Raw genomic sequence first — 16,712 nt, forward strand, 5'->3', positions numbered from 1 at the left:
AACATGACCCTAGGAGTAGTAGTTGGGGCCAATTCTCAGAGTCAATTCTTTGAGATACGAAGTAGGTCCCATAATTCCTAATTTCTAACTCCGAAATTGACCCATCTTCAAATTTGATAATTGTAGGGTCATAATGATCATATTAACATTTTCATTCTATTGTTGATTGCGTGGTAGCATTCAGAGGCTGCTTGGAATGGAAAAGCTCTAGTTTCGTGAGTTGGAGCGCGTGTAGTCAGCCTACAGGTGGGCTACGGTTTTCCCCTTATAAGACTGAGCATGTCTAGGCAATTGTATATTGAATTATATGAGTTGGAAGGGTTGGGATGTCGAGCATGCTGAATTCCTAGAATTTATGAGCTAGGCTCTATTTTGGAAAATTATTGAACTTTTAAGCATGAATCCTGTTTTTTGTCGATCATCCATACCTGGTAATGTATGTTGAGCCTGTGACTCTTGTTTGGAAGCATATTTGGCCTTAGTCTAGTTTTAGACTAGTGTTTCGTTAGACTTACGCAATTTTGGTATTGTGGGGCCTTAGAACTTCTCTAACATCGTCTCGAGCGGTTAGCTCTCTATAGACTGATATAGCATACTTGAGTCGGATTGTTTGAGCTTTATCTAGGAAGTAACACAACTTGTAACCTTACCTCAATAATGCCATATTCTCCCCTTGGTCCTCTACGACTTCGTTCTTGATTTTGGAAGTCCTTTTGATGATTCTTGTGTATATTGTTTGGGCTAGAGTGATATGGTGAAGGCACTCGATTCTGGGGTACTCCTCATAGAGGTTTCTAATTTGATTTGATCCCCTAGCTTCAGTTACCCAGTTTAAGCCCATGGTCTAGAATACTTGTGTTCGGCTCCTTATCTACAAATACTGTATTGAAGTCTGTGGTCTATCTTACCCCATGTTTGACCCATTATCTACAGTTACCTAGTTGAAGTCCTTGGTTAAGCTTATTTGTGTCAACTCATTAGCTACAATACCCAATTGGAGTCCGTGTTCCAGCTTACACGTGGTTTAATTCTTGATTTCCTGATGAATATTCAGTTCAAGTCTTCATCAACTCTCAGCATTGGGTTGAGGTATTATAGTTTGGGAATGGTTTGATTCATGTTTGGAAAATGGTTATATTATTGGAATCCTTTTGGCTATGTTTATTTTATTTCAGCGATTCTTGCACCTGCCGGGCTTATAAGAGTACATGCTAGTTATTACCTTATACTTGTAAACGAGCATACCCATCGGGTTTATAGGAGCCCGGCGATATAGTTAGATTCCTTCTCTTTGATTATTAATTACGCTCGTGTACATAACTACATTTACTTCTTGCCCTGTCTTTGGTTGTGACATTTACTCACACTTCAGTTTACTTTTGCTTATCTTTCTTAGTTAGCCTACGATGCCTATTGAGTACCTATTGTTTTAGCACTCATACTATAATTTGGATCTGTGTTCATGATGCAGGTCTGAGTACTAGCTACCGATATTGATTCGAGCCATCTACGGTCGTGATTGGAGGCGAGGGGGAGCATATTACATGCTGGATTTACCCGTATCCCTCTGTATATATACATTTTGCCTGTCTTTTTCTCTTTGAGACAACTCTATTTTTGTGGTCAACTTTTGGGACTTGTACTCTTTTTGTAGTAGCTCTGTATATGTGAATTTCAGGTTTTGGGAGGAATCTTTTATTTATATATGTTTAGCTTTGCTTTCGCCCATTCATGTATGTTCTTATTATTTTGTTACTATTGTTACATTGAATTATTGGTCTTCTACCCTAATATCTCATTACTCATAGTTCTGGTATATGGGTTGGCTTGCCTACTGGTGGATCATAGTAGGCTCCATCATGACTTGAGAAATCGGGTGTGACAAGTTGGTTCAAAGCCCCAGGTTCACTAGTCTCACTTGTATAGAGCTAACATCTAGTAGAGCTCTGTGGATAGGTGCAGAGACGTTTGTGACCTATCTTTGGAAAGCTATAGGATGTCCTTAGAAATGTGTCTCTTTTGTATCTCTGTCGTGCAGTGTGTGTCTTATTGGTTGCTGAAAATTTCGCTTGTTCCACTCTTTTGTAGGATGACTCGCACTTGTCCTAGAGGTAAAGACCAACCTAGAGGTCATGCTAGGGCTACATCACCAGCCCAAGATGAGAGAAGACTCCAGATCCAGAGGGGGAGCCACTAATAGCTCCGACACCTTAGTAGCCGATGGGCCTGGCACTAGCCTAGCCATTGCCCGAGCCATTCGTAGCTTCAGATTTATAGTTGATGTTCGCACAGATTTTGGCTGCTAGTAAGGGTATGTAGGAGGCCCCATCTCCAGCTTCTCTAGTGCCGTAGGATCAACCTGCACTAGAGGCACATATTTTTAAGTAGCCACCAGCACCTACCGCTCAACCGGATGACTTGGAGGGTGTCATTCCCCTTTGGGAGAAGAGGATGCTCGGGGTGTTCCTTATGATATCACACCGAGGTTTTCTAGGGCTATGGGTAGGGATGCCCATGAGTTTCTACTTGCCACGAGCGACTGCAGACCTTAGGTCTAGAGGAGTCGAGAGGAGCCGACTTCACTTCTTATCATCTAGACGGTCCTGCCAAACAGCGGTGACATATATATTTGGATACTAGGCTACCTGGGTCTCCATCGGTGATGAATGCAGAGTTTTCAAAGGCCTTCTTGGCCCGGTTTATTCCCAAGAGTGTCAGAGATCAGCTCCGAGAGTAGTTTTCCCAATTGGAGCAGGGTTGTATAACTATATTGGAGTACTAGGCCCAATTCTATGAGCTCTCCACACATGCCACCATGATGTTACCTATATAGGAGGAGAGAGTTCAGTGCTTCCCTAGAGGATTGAGACTCAGTCCTTAGTCTCAGCGGGCCGATCTTTTATGAAGGTGGTAGACCATGCCAGCATGCTTGAGCAGCTTCTTTATGAGGCCCAAGGGGGAAGCGACAATAGATCTAGACAAGATGATGATAAGGGTGAGTACCGCTTTAGACCCCAAAGGTCCTATAACAAATCTTGCTAGAGATTTCAACCGGGCTAGCCCACACCTTCCAAGCCTCTCTTCAGGCTTCAGAGGGTGATCAGCACCATCAGATTAGCTCTAGTGTCATTCCGAGTCAAGGCCGAGATGGTATACAGATGGTTCTTCGTGTCGAGGTGGCCGATCTCTAAATTTTTACAGACATTCATAGGGTTTCTATAAGTGCGGGGAGCTAGATTATTGGTCCTACGAGTGAATTCACCGTAGGCTAGCCTTTCCAGCTCTACAGGCAGCTAGACTTGTGCCTCCACCAGCAACTGCAGTTAGAGGTAGAGCCCTAGGCCAGGACCACAGGGATGGTCATCAGGGTGTACGAGGAGGTCCTAAAGAAGGCAGGTCAGGAGACAAAGTCGATGCATAGGGTAGAGGAGCCTAGGCCTACTTTTATCCAGCGCCAACTAGGGCAGAGGTTGAGGCCTGTGATAATGTGATGATAGGTATGGTTTTATTATACCATCAGGCCATATCCTCTTTATTTTATCCCGACTCCACATATTCTTATATATCTATATATTGTGCCGCTAGACAAAATATGAGTTTGAAGCCCTTAGTAGAGTTATTGGGTGTTTCGACCCTGGTAGGTGATTTTTTAATAGTAGACCAGGTCTTTATATCCTATGTGGTGACCATTCAGGGGTGTGACACTAGGGTTGATCTCATTTTGCTTATTATGATGGATTTTGATTTGATTTTGGGCAGGGACTAGTTATCCCCTCACAGAGTGGTCTTGTATTTCTATGCCAAGGTCGTTACCTTAGCCATGCCTCGTATTCTACTGGTGGTGTTGAAGGGCTCTTATAGTCGCACGCCGGTTGAGGTAATTTCTTTTGTTCAAGCTTAGAGGATAGTGACCTGCGGGTGTTTGGCATATTTGTCTTCTGTTAGAGATGTGAGTAGGAAGGGTCCTATTTCCATCCTATCGTACCATATGGACCTCGCAGAGCTTAAGGAGCTCAGTGTTCAGCTTCAGGATCTCTTGGATAAGGGATTCATTCGGCCTAGTGTATCGCCTTGGAGTGCCCTAGTCCTGTTCTTTAAGAAGAAGGATGGTACTATGCGGATGTGTATTGATTAAAAGCAGCTGAACAAGGTGATGGTGAAGAACCGTTACCCCATGTAGCATCCCCTTTGGGAGGATGCTACTTGCGAAGCAAAAGATAATTATTTTTAATAATCTCAAAAAGTCAACACATTTAGAAAACTTGTTTTGAAATTCGATTTCCAATTCATCACCATTGTGGGTCCATAAAATACACAAAACTCAAATTAGTAATTATCTCAAAACTATTTTCTTTCTTTGTGCATAATAACAAGTCAAAGTATAAATCCAGTACATGGCATGACCTGAGTTAAAAGCACACTCAGAAAATTGCAAAACTAGTCACCCATTTCAAGTTACAAGCATATGGTTTTATTTTCACAAGCCTTCAAAATTTCATACATAAGTGCCACATGTATCCTATACAAGTCCCCAAAATATTTACAAAATGAGATGCATATGCAGATGTGATCTTCATAAGGGCTCCAAAAGTCTACTCCAAATGGCCATCTTCACATCTCATCCCGCACATTACCTATGGTAGAAAATAACTATCGCTAAGCATAAAACTTAGTGGTGTATAAACTTTGAACTTGGAGCCATTAAACTCTTAGATTCCCTTATTCGTCGTAGGTGGCTCAATAAGGTAAAAGTAAGCCCAAGTGAACAAGTATATCAAAGTATCGAATAGAAACCTTGAAGAGTTTCAAAATCAATATCAATATTCGAAGGCTCAAATATCAAAAAACTTATAATTCAATTCGAAAGAGTTGTCAAATAATCAATTTTGCCCAATAGGTACGTCATTCCTTCACACTAAGCACAATAAATATTAGGACGGATCGAATCCCCGAAATCAAGAAGGGTCATCACCCAATATCAAGAGAATCAAGAACCATGTTGAAAGTTGCTTTCCATTCGTACTCAAAAATGGATGAAAATCCATCGTCAAGATGAAATGTAAATCCAAAGTCAAGATGGGCAAGATCCGAATAGAGAGGCATGCCGATATCGATGACAATTCACCATAACAAGAAGGACAAAGTCCCAACAAGAATACAAAATGATCAAGCAATTCATACAAGTGGGCGGTTTAGCGAAAGTGAAATACTTGAGATAATGGTCATACCATAATACAAGACAAGGAGTAAGGAAAAAACCCATCAAAATACTTCAAATTTCAGAAAAATAAAATATTCTAATTTCAAGTTTATACACAAACCTTGGCGTTTTAGCACATAATAAGTTCGACCACAACTCGAGGAGTTCAATTCATCTACGCCATAGACCAACCAAAGTCCACTTTGTCAAAAAATTCTTCTTAGATTGTATGAGAGAATATACACCTTAAATACACAATAAAATATCTACTTAAGTTTAAAAGTCTCAGCATATTAAAACTAAACGTGAAATCAATGAAAATCTGCCCAAAATTATCAAACTAGCAATTCTGGACAGCACCACTGTCTTGTATCGTTGCTCAGTTTCAAAGGGGTAAATAGGGGAATTAAGATTTGTGGCCTCAATTAAAGTTATAGAAATGTGTCTTAGGGTCGTATACAATTTTGAATCACCCCTACAATAATTATGTATAAAAAGATATGCCCAAAATACCAACAACAATCCATGTAGGATTTCCCCAAAATAAAATCTGACAGCACCTTCCCTATACTTCATCACCCTTTTGCGAGCAGATAAAAACAAACTAGGTTTTAGAGCCTAAATTAAAGTTATATACCTAGGAAATAGCTTTCCAAAATATCTTGAATCACTCAAAACGAAGCTTTACATGAGTAGTTATACTAATATTACTAACAACAATCCCATTCAAAAATGGGTTTGCAAGACAAGGTTTATTCCCCCACTTTCAATAACAAAAATGTATCAAAAACATCAACAAAAATATCATTAACTTCAACTCGGAAGGAAAAACCTTACCTTGCCAAAACTCGACATTGAAAGCTCCTTAATCACGGTTGAAAACTGGTGGCTGCTCATTACCCTTGCTTGCTACCCCAATCAGTTTATTTATGTTATTAAACACCTCCATTTGATCGAAGAACACCTTAGGTGGGTTCGTAATCTAGTCTCACTTTAAGAACCTATGTATTCCTTATTACTTAAGATTGAAGTGTACTCAAGTAGCTTAATTATGTAAGACATCCCAATCAATAGCTTACGCAAGTAGGTTGGTTTCCATGACTCATTACTTGGCCTCCAATTCCTTCCAAATCCCTCTAGACCTATTTCTAATTCTCACTACTCACGTAGAACTTCATAGATAACGTGGATCACCCGGCAATCCTTTAGAAAAAACATAAAAAGAAATTTGGGGTGTTACAACTCTCTCCCCTTAAGAAATTTTGTCTCGAAATTTACCTTATACTCAAAAAAAATATGGATATTGAATTCACATATCCTCTTCTCGCTCCCAGGTTGCTTCATTGCCAGAATGATTCCTCCAAAGGACTTTTACTAAAGAAACTTTCTTATTTCTAAGCTCTTTTGTCTCGCAGGCCAAGATTTGGATAGGTTCCTCATTATATGTCAGGTCAGGACTTATCTTAATGGATTCGACAGGAAGAACATGAGATGGATTTGAGCGATATCTTCTAAGCATAGAAACATGGAAGACATTGTGGATTCTATCTAACTCTGGTGGAAGAGCTAGTTTATATGCAACTGGACCAACTCTCTCAAGTACTTCATATGGTCCAATAAATTGAGGACTAAGTTTCCCTTTTTGGCCAAATCTCATAATCGTCTTCCATGGAGAAACATTTAAAAAGATCTTATATCCTACTTGATACTCAATTTCACGCCTCTTAAGATCAGTATAAGACTTTTATCTATCTGAAGCAATTTTTAGATGATCCTTGATGACTTTTACCTTATCTTTGGTTTATTGCACAATCTCAGGACCAACCAAATTTTGTTCACCAACTTCACTCCAGCAAAGAGGAGTTCTACACTTTCTCCCATATAAGGCTTTGTAGGGAGGCATGCCTATACTTGATTGGTAGCTATTATTATAAGCAAATTCTATTAAGGCTAGGTGTCTGTCCCAACTATCCTCAAATTCCATAATGCAAGCTTGAAGCATATCTTCCAAGATTTGAATCACCCTCTCGTATTGACCGTCTGTCTGAGGATGAAAAGATGTACTAAAGTTCAACCTAGTTCCCAAAGGTTCTTGCAATCTAGTCTAAAATCAGGAACTCCATGTAACCTCACAATCTCCTTAACATATAATTCCGCTAGTCGTTCAAGTGGGTAGTCCACCTTGATGTCCAAGAAATGAGCACTTTTGGTTAGTATATCAACTATAACCCAAATTACATCATGATTTCTTTGAGTGAGTGGAAGCCCAGAAATAAAGTCCATAGTTATTCTTTCTTATTTCCACTCAGGTATCGACAAGGGTTGTAATAAACCAGTCGGGACTTGATGCTCGACCTTTATCTGTTGACAAACTAAGCATCTAAAAGTAAATTCCGCAATATCCTTCTTCATACCATTCTACCAGTGATGCTCTTTAATGGTTTGGTACATTTTAGTACCTCCAGAATGCATTGCATATGGTGAAGTATGTGCTTCATTCAAAATTTCTTTTCTCAAATTGTCATCTTTAGGGACACATAACCTATTTTGATAAAGTAGAACACCATCCTACCTTAATTTAAAATCAAGCTTTTCTCTAATTTGAACTTCTTTGATTAATTTCACCAGCTTCTCGTCTAACTTTTGTGCTTCTTTCACCTGTTCAAGTAGAACTGGTTTGACTTGCAAACTGGCAGCAATAGATCCATCAGAGTTAAATGTAAGACAAGCATTCATGGCTCTCAATTTAACAAAAAAAGGCAAGTGGCTTAGTGATAAACTAGCAAGGGCTTTACGACTTAGAGCATGTGCTACCATATTGGCTTTACTCGAATGATAATCGATCGTGCAGTCATAATCTTTAATGAGTTCAAGCCATCTACATTGCCTCAAATTCAACTCTTTCTATGTACCCAAGTACTTCAAACTCCTGTGATCTGTAAATATGTGACATTTTTTGCCATATAAGTAATGCCTCTAAATTTTCAAGGCAAACACTATGGCAGCGAGCTCAAGGTCATGAGTAGTATAGTTTAATTCATGTGGTTTCAATTTTCGGGAAGCATACGCAACCACTTTCCCTTCTTGCATCAAGACACAACCCAAACCTTTAACATCCCATAAAAACATTGTATACGAAGTTTTAATTCTCGTCTAAAAATGATACAGCCTATCTATTATGGGCATAACTTTTTATTGGATTGTCCAAATTGGGTGATTAGAATTTTTGAGTAACCACAACATCATTACCTACGACTTTTGAAAGACCAGAATTTACGTTTTGGAGGTTAAGTAGGTCAAATAAATTAATTATTGTAAGATAGTGTGCTGTGATGAAATGGAGTATTTATAGAAGAAAATTCATATATCACTGTAGGATTCTCCAAATTGGTTGATTCTTAAACGACATGAAACTAGACTTCTATATGTACAATTCTTATGAAGATACCAAATCCTAATAAGGAATTTTTCTTATTCAAAAGCAGCTCCGAAAAGGCGTATTCTATCATAGGTAACTCATTTCACCTACCATAGAAAGATCTAGATACATTTGACATTACTCATGACATAAATTGTCCTCCAATTAACATCATCCATGGCATCATAATTTTCCACTAAATTTTCAGATTTTTCTTTATAATTATTTTATTTATTGTTAGGTCCCTCTTTTCCACCTATAAATACCCACCTTATTTCCTCATTTTATTAATCAAGCTTTCTCAAGCAAGTCTTCTCTCTATACACTTCTTTACACTTTCTCAAATATAGTTTTAGTTCTTAGTAGTGAAGAAATACTATTTCGGTGATTCATATACTCTGGGTAGTACACAAAACATTCCGACGAGAAGAAAAGCTAGGACTCAAGAGTGTTCATTAAGTCTTTCGGTTCTGACTAAAACTTCAGATTCTAGGTATGTAAGGCTTCAATGAGAGTATTTCTTCCACTCTCATGTCTAAATTATTTTGATTATATGATAAATTATATTCATTTTCTTTAAGCTCTACTCTAAGTTATGTGGGTATTTATCCATGGGTTCTTCCACCATGTAGTCCGAAAACTCTTTCAATTAAGTCTCTTGATTTCAAGTAATATTTTCTTATAGTAATTCTTAATTTTACTTAATACTATGAATCATGGTTAAACTAATGATTATTGCTCTATTTTGATGCAACATAATTTCATATGTATGAATTGATGGTTTACAAGTAATTCCTCTATTTATCTATTTAAAGGTTCTGAAATTCATGGTGGGTTGTTTAAAGCATGATTTTTAATTAATGGATTTCAAAGTATTTATATATATATTTATTTACATACATATTTGCAAGTTGAAGTGATTTGAACCCACCTAGTTTTACTATGTTTTTAATAAAGTTTGACTTGAAAGTTGACTCCAAATAAATGTTTATGAAAGCAATATCTATGATCAAAAAGGGAGTCTTATGAAATGAAAGAATGATGAAATGATATAAATGATGGATTATTTATGCAATAAGGACAATTCTTGCATATTTGAATTATCAAATGTTTTAATGAGCTATTCTACCGAATATGATGTTTGAATTCTCAAGTTATATGCTATGCATATTTTAAAGTATTAAACTATTCCATGGGATTTACTTAGCACCAAATGAGGCATTGAGGTGGGATTTGATAAGGGAATCCTAGTAGCAACCCCTTGTCTCATTAACTATGTGCCAACATAGGAGCCCTTGTAGGCTTAGGCTAATGGATCCATGAAAGCCCTTAAAGTTAAAGCTAAAGAAATGAATGAAATTGACGGAGTTTTATCTGGCAAGTAGTCTCCCCGGCCAACATAAGGGGGTTGTGTTGGATTCCATGTAATAGCTCGCATGGTCTTAAATGTCGGTTATGGTTATTTTCCCATAAAATGAATGTTTTAAAGGATATCTATATGATTTATTATGCATGCATTACATTATGTTCCATATTACATAAATGTTATAATGTTTCCTCAATATTCATGCATCCTTACATACTTAGTACATTCAAAGTACTAACGCATACTCTTTTGCCTACATGATATCACCATATAGGGACCAGTGCTCCTCCTCATTCTCCTCCACATGGCTAGTTGAGATTTCGTTGAAGACTACTTTTGGTGAGTTCCCATGTTCCGGGAACAATACTCCTTTATCTTTCTAGCTTATGACATGTTAAGATATTTTACTATGACATTTCTTCTCTTATGATTGAGGGTGAGTAGGGACTTGTCTTAGCCCCGTTAAATCTAATAGTTAGAGGTATTGTTGGACATATGTAAGTTGAATATTTACTATTTTGATTTCCGCTTATTTATTTATCATCATTACCTATGAAAGGCTAAAAGAATGCTAAGAGGCTTGTTTAAGGTACTTTTGGGTTCCTCATTCGCCATGTCACGTCTAGGCCCTAGGCTTGGGTTGTGACAAACTTGGTATCAGAGCCCGTGGTTTTGAATGGTCCTTGGAAGTCCAACATACCGCGTCGAATAGGGTCTTGTTCATGGTTGTGAAGCATGCCACAATTATGAATAAGAGACTATGAGGCATTTAGGAAAAATTTCACTTCTTTCGAATTCATGTCGTTCCTTAGAGTGTCCTAAGCTTTCCTTTAACTAACGACCTATTTTGTATTCTCTAGATAATGAATCGAGGAAGAGCACCTCAAAGAGCAAAGGTTGACGATGAGGACCAAACTCCTCCGATTCCTAATGCCTAACATCATGAGAACGGGGTAACCCATGCCGAATTTCGCAGTGTTATTACTTTGTTAGCTCAAGTCGTAGCTAATCAAGGGAATCTAGGTGTTCCTCCTCCCCAAATGCAAAATCCAGCCTCTAGGATTCGAGATTTCCAAAGGATGAATCCACCCGAATTCGATGGTTCTAAACTAGATGAGGACCCTATGGAGTTTATTAATGAGGTATATCAGATTGTGGCTATCATGGGTGTGCTACCAAATGAGAAGGCCGAGCTAGTAGCCTATCAACTCAAAGGTGTGGCTCGAGTATGGTATGAATAATGGGTTGTTGAGAGGGATGAAGAAATAGGGTCGATAGGATGGGAAGAGTTCAAAGGTACCTTCCTAGACCATTTCTTCCCATTAGAGCTAAGGGAGGCTAAAATCCAAGAGTTCATCAACCTCCGTCAAGGGAGTATGAGCGTGAGGGAGTATGCTCTCAAATTCACTAAGTTGTCCAGGTATGCTCCCTTTATGGTCTTTGACCCAAGAGCTAGGATAAGCAAGTTTATTTTCGGTGTCTCAAGCTTGGTGTCCAAGGAGTGCAAAACAGTCATATTGGTCAAGGAGATGGATATCTCTCGGTTAATGACTTACGCAGAACAAATTGAAGAAGATAAGCTTAGAGAGAGATCAAGGGGATTAAAAAAGGCTAGAGTAGATGGTGGAAGGTTTAACCCTCAAAGGTCCAATTATGGTAACAATGGCAAAGGCCAAGGTGGGCAACGATTTGTGGGACAAGGTTCCACCAATACTCCTCCTCCAAGGTTCAATAAGGACAAGAGTGGTAAACCAATGATTCCAAGAGAGAATGTTGCTACTCAAACTTTCCCCTCTTACAAGAAGTGTGGAAGGACTCATAAAAAGGAATGCTTAGCTGGCTCTAATGCATTCTTTAAGTGTGGCAAGCTGGGCCACCATACTAAGGATTGTAGAGATGGTGGTGGTAGGACTCAAGGCCAAATTTCTCTAGGTCAACAAGTCCAAGGAGGTGTCCAACGCACCAACCGCTTTTACGCCTTGCATGGGAGACAAGAGGTTGAGGATGTACCCAATGTCATTATTGGTATGTTAAAGGTCTTTTCTTTTGATGTGTATGCACTATTAGATCGGGGTGTAAATTTATCTTTTGTTACTCCATTCCTTGCTAATAGATTTGATGTTTTACCTAAAATGTTATTAGATCCCTATTTGGTGAGTCAGTTATTGCTAGAAAGATCTATAGGGGTTGCCTTGTGTCTATCTTGCACAAAGTTATTTCTTGTGATCTTGTTGAACTTGACATGATAGATTTTGATGTCATTCTTGGGATGGATTGGTTACATGCATCTTATGCTTCCATAGATTGTAGGACTCATCGAGTCAAGTTACAATTTCCAAATGAGCCTATTATTGAATGGGAGGGGTGTGATTTGGTGGTGAAGGGTACGTTTATTTATTATCTTAAGGCCCACAAAATAATTTCTAAGGGTTGTATTTACCATATTGTGAGGGTTAGGGATGTCAACTCCAAAAGTCCTTCTCTTGAGTCAGTTCCTATAGTCAATGAATTCCTTGATGTCTTTCCCGATGACCTTCCCGGTGTCCCTCCCAAAAGGAAAGTTGATTTTGGTATCGATCTCCTCCCTGAAACCCAACCTATCTCTATTCCTCCTTACTGTATGGCCCCAGTAGAATTGAAAGAGTTGAAGGAACAATTAAAGGACTTCTTAGAGAAGGGGTTCATAAGACCGAGTATTTCTCCATGGGGTGCTCTTGTGTTATTTGTGAGAAAGAAGGATGGGTCACTTCGAATGTGCATAGACTACCGGTAAATAAATAAGATGACCATTAAGAACAAATACCCACTCCCTAGAATAGATGACTTGTTTGATCAACTGCAAGGGGTAAGTCACTTCTCTAAGATCGATCTTCGGTCTAGCTATTACCAACTACGGGTGAGGGAGTGTGACATTTCCAAAATGGCCTTCCAAACAAGGTATGGTCACTTTGAGTTTGTGGTGATGAGTTTTGGGTTGACGAATACAGCGGCGGTGTTCATGGACTTGATACTTGATACCTTTGTGGTGGTCTTTATTAATGATATTTTGATTTACTCTCGGGGTAAGGAAGAATATAAAAAACACTTGAGAGTTGTGCTTCAAACGTTGAGGGATAGGCAATTATTTATAAAATTTAGTAAGTGTGAACTTTGGTTAAAGGAGGTGGCATTTCTTGGTCACGTAGTGTCCGGTGATGGGATCAAGGTTGATCCTAAGAAAATAGAGGCAATCAAAAATTGGCCTAGACCATTATCTCCTTCAGACATTAGGAGCTTCTTAGGTCTAGCCGGGTACTATTAAAGGTTCGTCAAAGGTTTTTCTTACATCTCATCTCCTATGACAAAATTGACCCAAAAGAAATCCAAATTCATATGGACAGATGAGTGTGAGAAGAGTTTCCAGACCTTAAAAGATCGACTTACCTCTGCTCCTATTTTGACTCTCCTCGAAGGATTAGAAGGGTTTGTAGTTTATTGTGATACTTTAAAGATTGGTTTAGGTTGTGTCTTAATGCAAAATGGCAAGGTCATAGCCTATGCTTCTAGGCAATTAAAGGTGCATGAGCGTAACTACCCTACCCATGACCTTGAATTGGCGGCCGTTGTTTTTGCTCTGAAGATTTGGAGGCATTACCTCTATAGGGTGCATGTGGATGTGTTTACTAATCATAAAAGTCTTCAATATGTGTTCACCCAAAAGGACCTTAATCTAAGGCAAAGAAGGTGGCTAGAACTCCTTAAGGACTATGACATGAGTGTGCACTATCCTCCGAGTAAAGCCAATGTAGTTGCTGATGCACTTAGTAGAGTGTCTATGGGGAGTGTGGGCCATGTGGATGAAAGGAAGAGGGAGTTGGTGAAAGATGTTCACCGGTTGACTAGATTAGGGGTGAAGTTGTGTGGAACTAATGATGGTGGTATGGTTAAAATAGGTCCGAATCTTCTTTGGTGGTGGATGTTAAATCAAAGCAAGATCTTGACCCGAAGTTTATTGAGTTAAAGAGGTTGGTAAAGAAAAAAAAGATAGAGGTCTTTGCCGAAGGGGGAGATGGGGTGCTATACTACCAAGGTCGAATATGTGTTACAGATGTTGATGGCCTAAGGAGTTTGATCTTGATGGAGGCTCATAATTCTACATACTCTATTCATCCCGGTTCAATGAAAATGTACTGAGACTTAAATGACTTGTATTGGTGGGGTGGCATGAAGAAGGACATAGCAAGGTTTGTGTCCGAATGTACGAATTGCCAACAAGTGAAGGACGAACATCAAAGGCCGGGTGGCCTAGCCTAAGACATTGAAATCCCAACTTGGAAGTGGGAAGATGTGAATATGGATTTTGTAGTGGGTTCTCCTTATACCCAAAAGCGTCATGACTTGATTTGAGTAATTGTTGATAGAATGTCCAAGTCAGCTCACTTCCTACCGGTTAAAACTTCCTATAGTGCCGAAGACTATGCCAAGTTATATATTCGAGAGTTGGTGAGGTTGCATGGTGTGCCGTTATCCATTATTTTGGATTGTGGTACCTAATTCACTTCTCACTTCTGGAGATTATTTCAAAAAGGCCTCGGTACTAAGGTAAAGTTGAGCACAACATTCCATCCTCAAACAGATGGGCAAGCCGAAAGGACGATTCAAACACTAGAGGATATATTAAGGGCTTGTGTGTTGGATTTTAAAGGAAATTAGGATGATCATCTACCGCTCATTGAGTTTGCCTATAATAATAGTTACCACTCAAGTATTGAGATGACACCATTTGAGGCTTTGTATGGGAGATGATGTAGATCACCGGTTGGTTGGTTCGAAGTAGGCGAGATGACCTTGTTGGGCCCCAATTTGGTACTTGATGCTTTAGAGAAGGTGAAGATCATTAGAGAAAGGTTGAAGATGGCTCAAAGTCATCAAAAGTCCTATTCTGACACTAGAAGAAGGGATCTTGAGTTTAATATGGACGATTGGGTGTATCTGAAGGTTTCACCCATGAAAGGTGTGGTTTTATTTGGTAAGAAAGGGAAATTGAGCCCTAGGTATGTAAGGCCCTATAGAATCGTGAGACGTGTTGGTAAGGTTGAATATGAGTTGGAATTACCATTGAAAATGACCATGGTTCATCCGGTGTTTCACGTGTCTATGTTGAAAAAAGTGTGGGTGATCCTAATTCCATTGTACCTATGGGAATAGTGAATATCGAAGAAAACTTGACCTATGAAGAAGTTCCTATAGAAATTTTGGACCGGCAAGTTAAGAGATTGAGGAACAAGAAGTTGCATCTATTAAAGTCCTTTGGAGGAATCAAAAAATAGAAAGTGCAACATGGGAAGCGGAAGCGGATATGGTTAGGAGATACCCTCATCTTTTCCCCTCTACCCAAACCTAAGGTATTAAGTTGTCCTTGCTCAATTACTAGAAATCTTTGCATCTCAACTTTTCTTGTCATATGCTTGCAAAATTATAAAATATATTTTAAACGATGTTATAAATTACATTATTGCATTAATGATAGGTTGTTGGTTCACACTCTACCCTACTCAAGATAAGTCTTTCCTCATTCGAGGATGAATATTTCCAAGGAAGAGATAATTTAACATCCCCTAAAAACATTGTATACGAAGTTTCAATTCTCGTCTAAAAATGATACAGCCTCTGTATTTTGGTCATAACTTTTTATCGGATTGTCCAAATTGGGTGATTCAAATTTATGAGTAACCAAAAGATCATTACCTACAACTGTTGTGAAGACCATAATTTAAGTTTCGTAGGTTAAGTAGGTCAAATAAATTAATTATTGTAAGACAGTGTGCTGTGACAAAATGAAGTATTTGGGGAAGAAAATTCATATCTCACTGTAGGATGCTCCAAATAGGTTGATTCTTAAACTAAATGAAACTAGACTTCTATATATATAATTATTATGAAGACACCAAATCCTAATAATAAATTTATCTTGTTCAAAAGCAGCTCTGAAAAGGAGTATTCTGTCAAAGATAACTCATTTCACCTACCATGAAAAGATCTAGATACATTTGACATCACTCATGACATAAATTGTCCTCCAATTAACATCATCCATGGCATCATAATTTTCCATTAAATTTTCAGATTTTTCTTTATAATTATTTTATTTATTGTTAGGTTCCTCTTTTCCACCTATAAATACCCACCTTATTTTCTCATTTTATTCATCAAGCTTTCTCAAGCAAGTCTTCTCTCTATACACTTCTTTAAACTTTCTCAAATATAGTTTTAGTTCTTAGTAGTGAATAAATGCTATTCCGGTGATTCATATACTCTGGGTAGTACACGTTCTGGCGAGAAGAAAAGCTAGGACTCAAAAGTGTTCATTAAGTCTTTCGGTTCCGACTAAAGCTTCGAATTCTAGGTATGTAAGGCTTCAATGAGAGTATTTCTTCCACTCTCATGTCTAAATTATTTTGATTATATGAGAAATTATATTTATTTTCTTTAAGCTCTACTCTAAGTTATGTGGGTATTTATCCATGGGTTCTTCCACCCATGTAGTCCAAAAACTCTTTCAATTAAGTCTCTTGATTTCAAGTAATATTTTCTTATGGTAATTCTTAATTTTACTTAATAGTATGAATCATGGTTAAACTAATGATTATTTTTCTATTTTAATGCAACATAATTTCATATGTATGAATTGATGGTTTACAAGTAATTCCTCTATTTATCTATTTAAAGGTTTTTGAAATTCATGGTGG

This window comes from Solanum dulcamara, chromosome 6, assembly GCF_947179165.1.
Source record: "Solanum dulcamara chromosome 6, daSolDulc1.2, whole genome shotgun sequence".
NCBI classification, from domain to species: domain Eukaryota; kingdom Viridiplantae; phylum Streptophyta; class Magnoliopsida; order Solanales; family Solanaceae; genus Solanum; species Solanum dulcamara.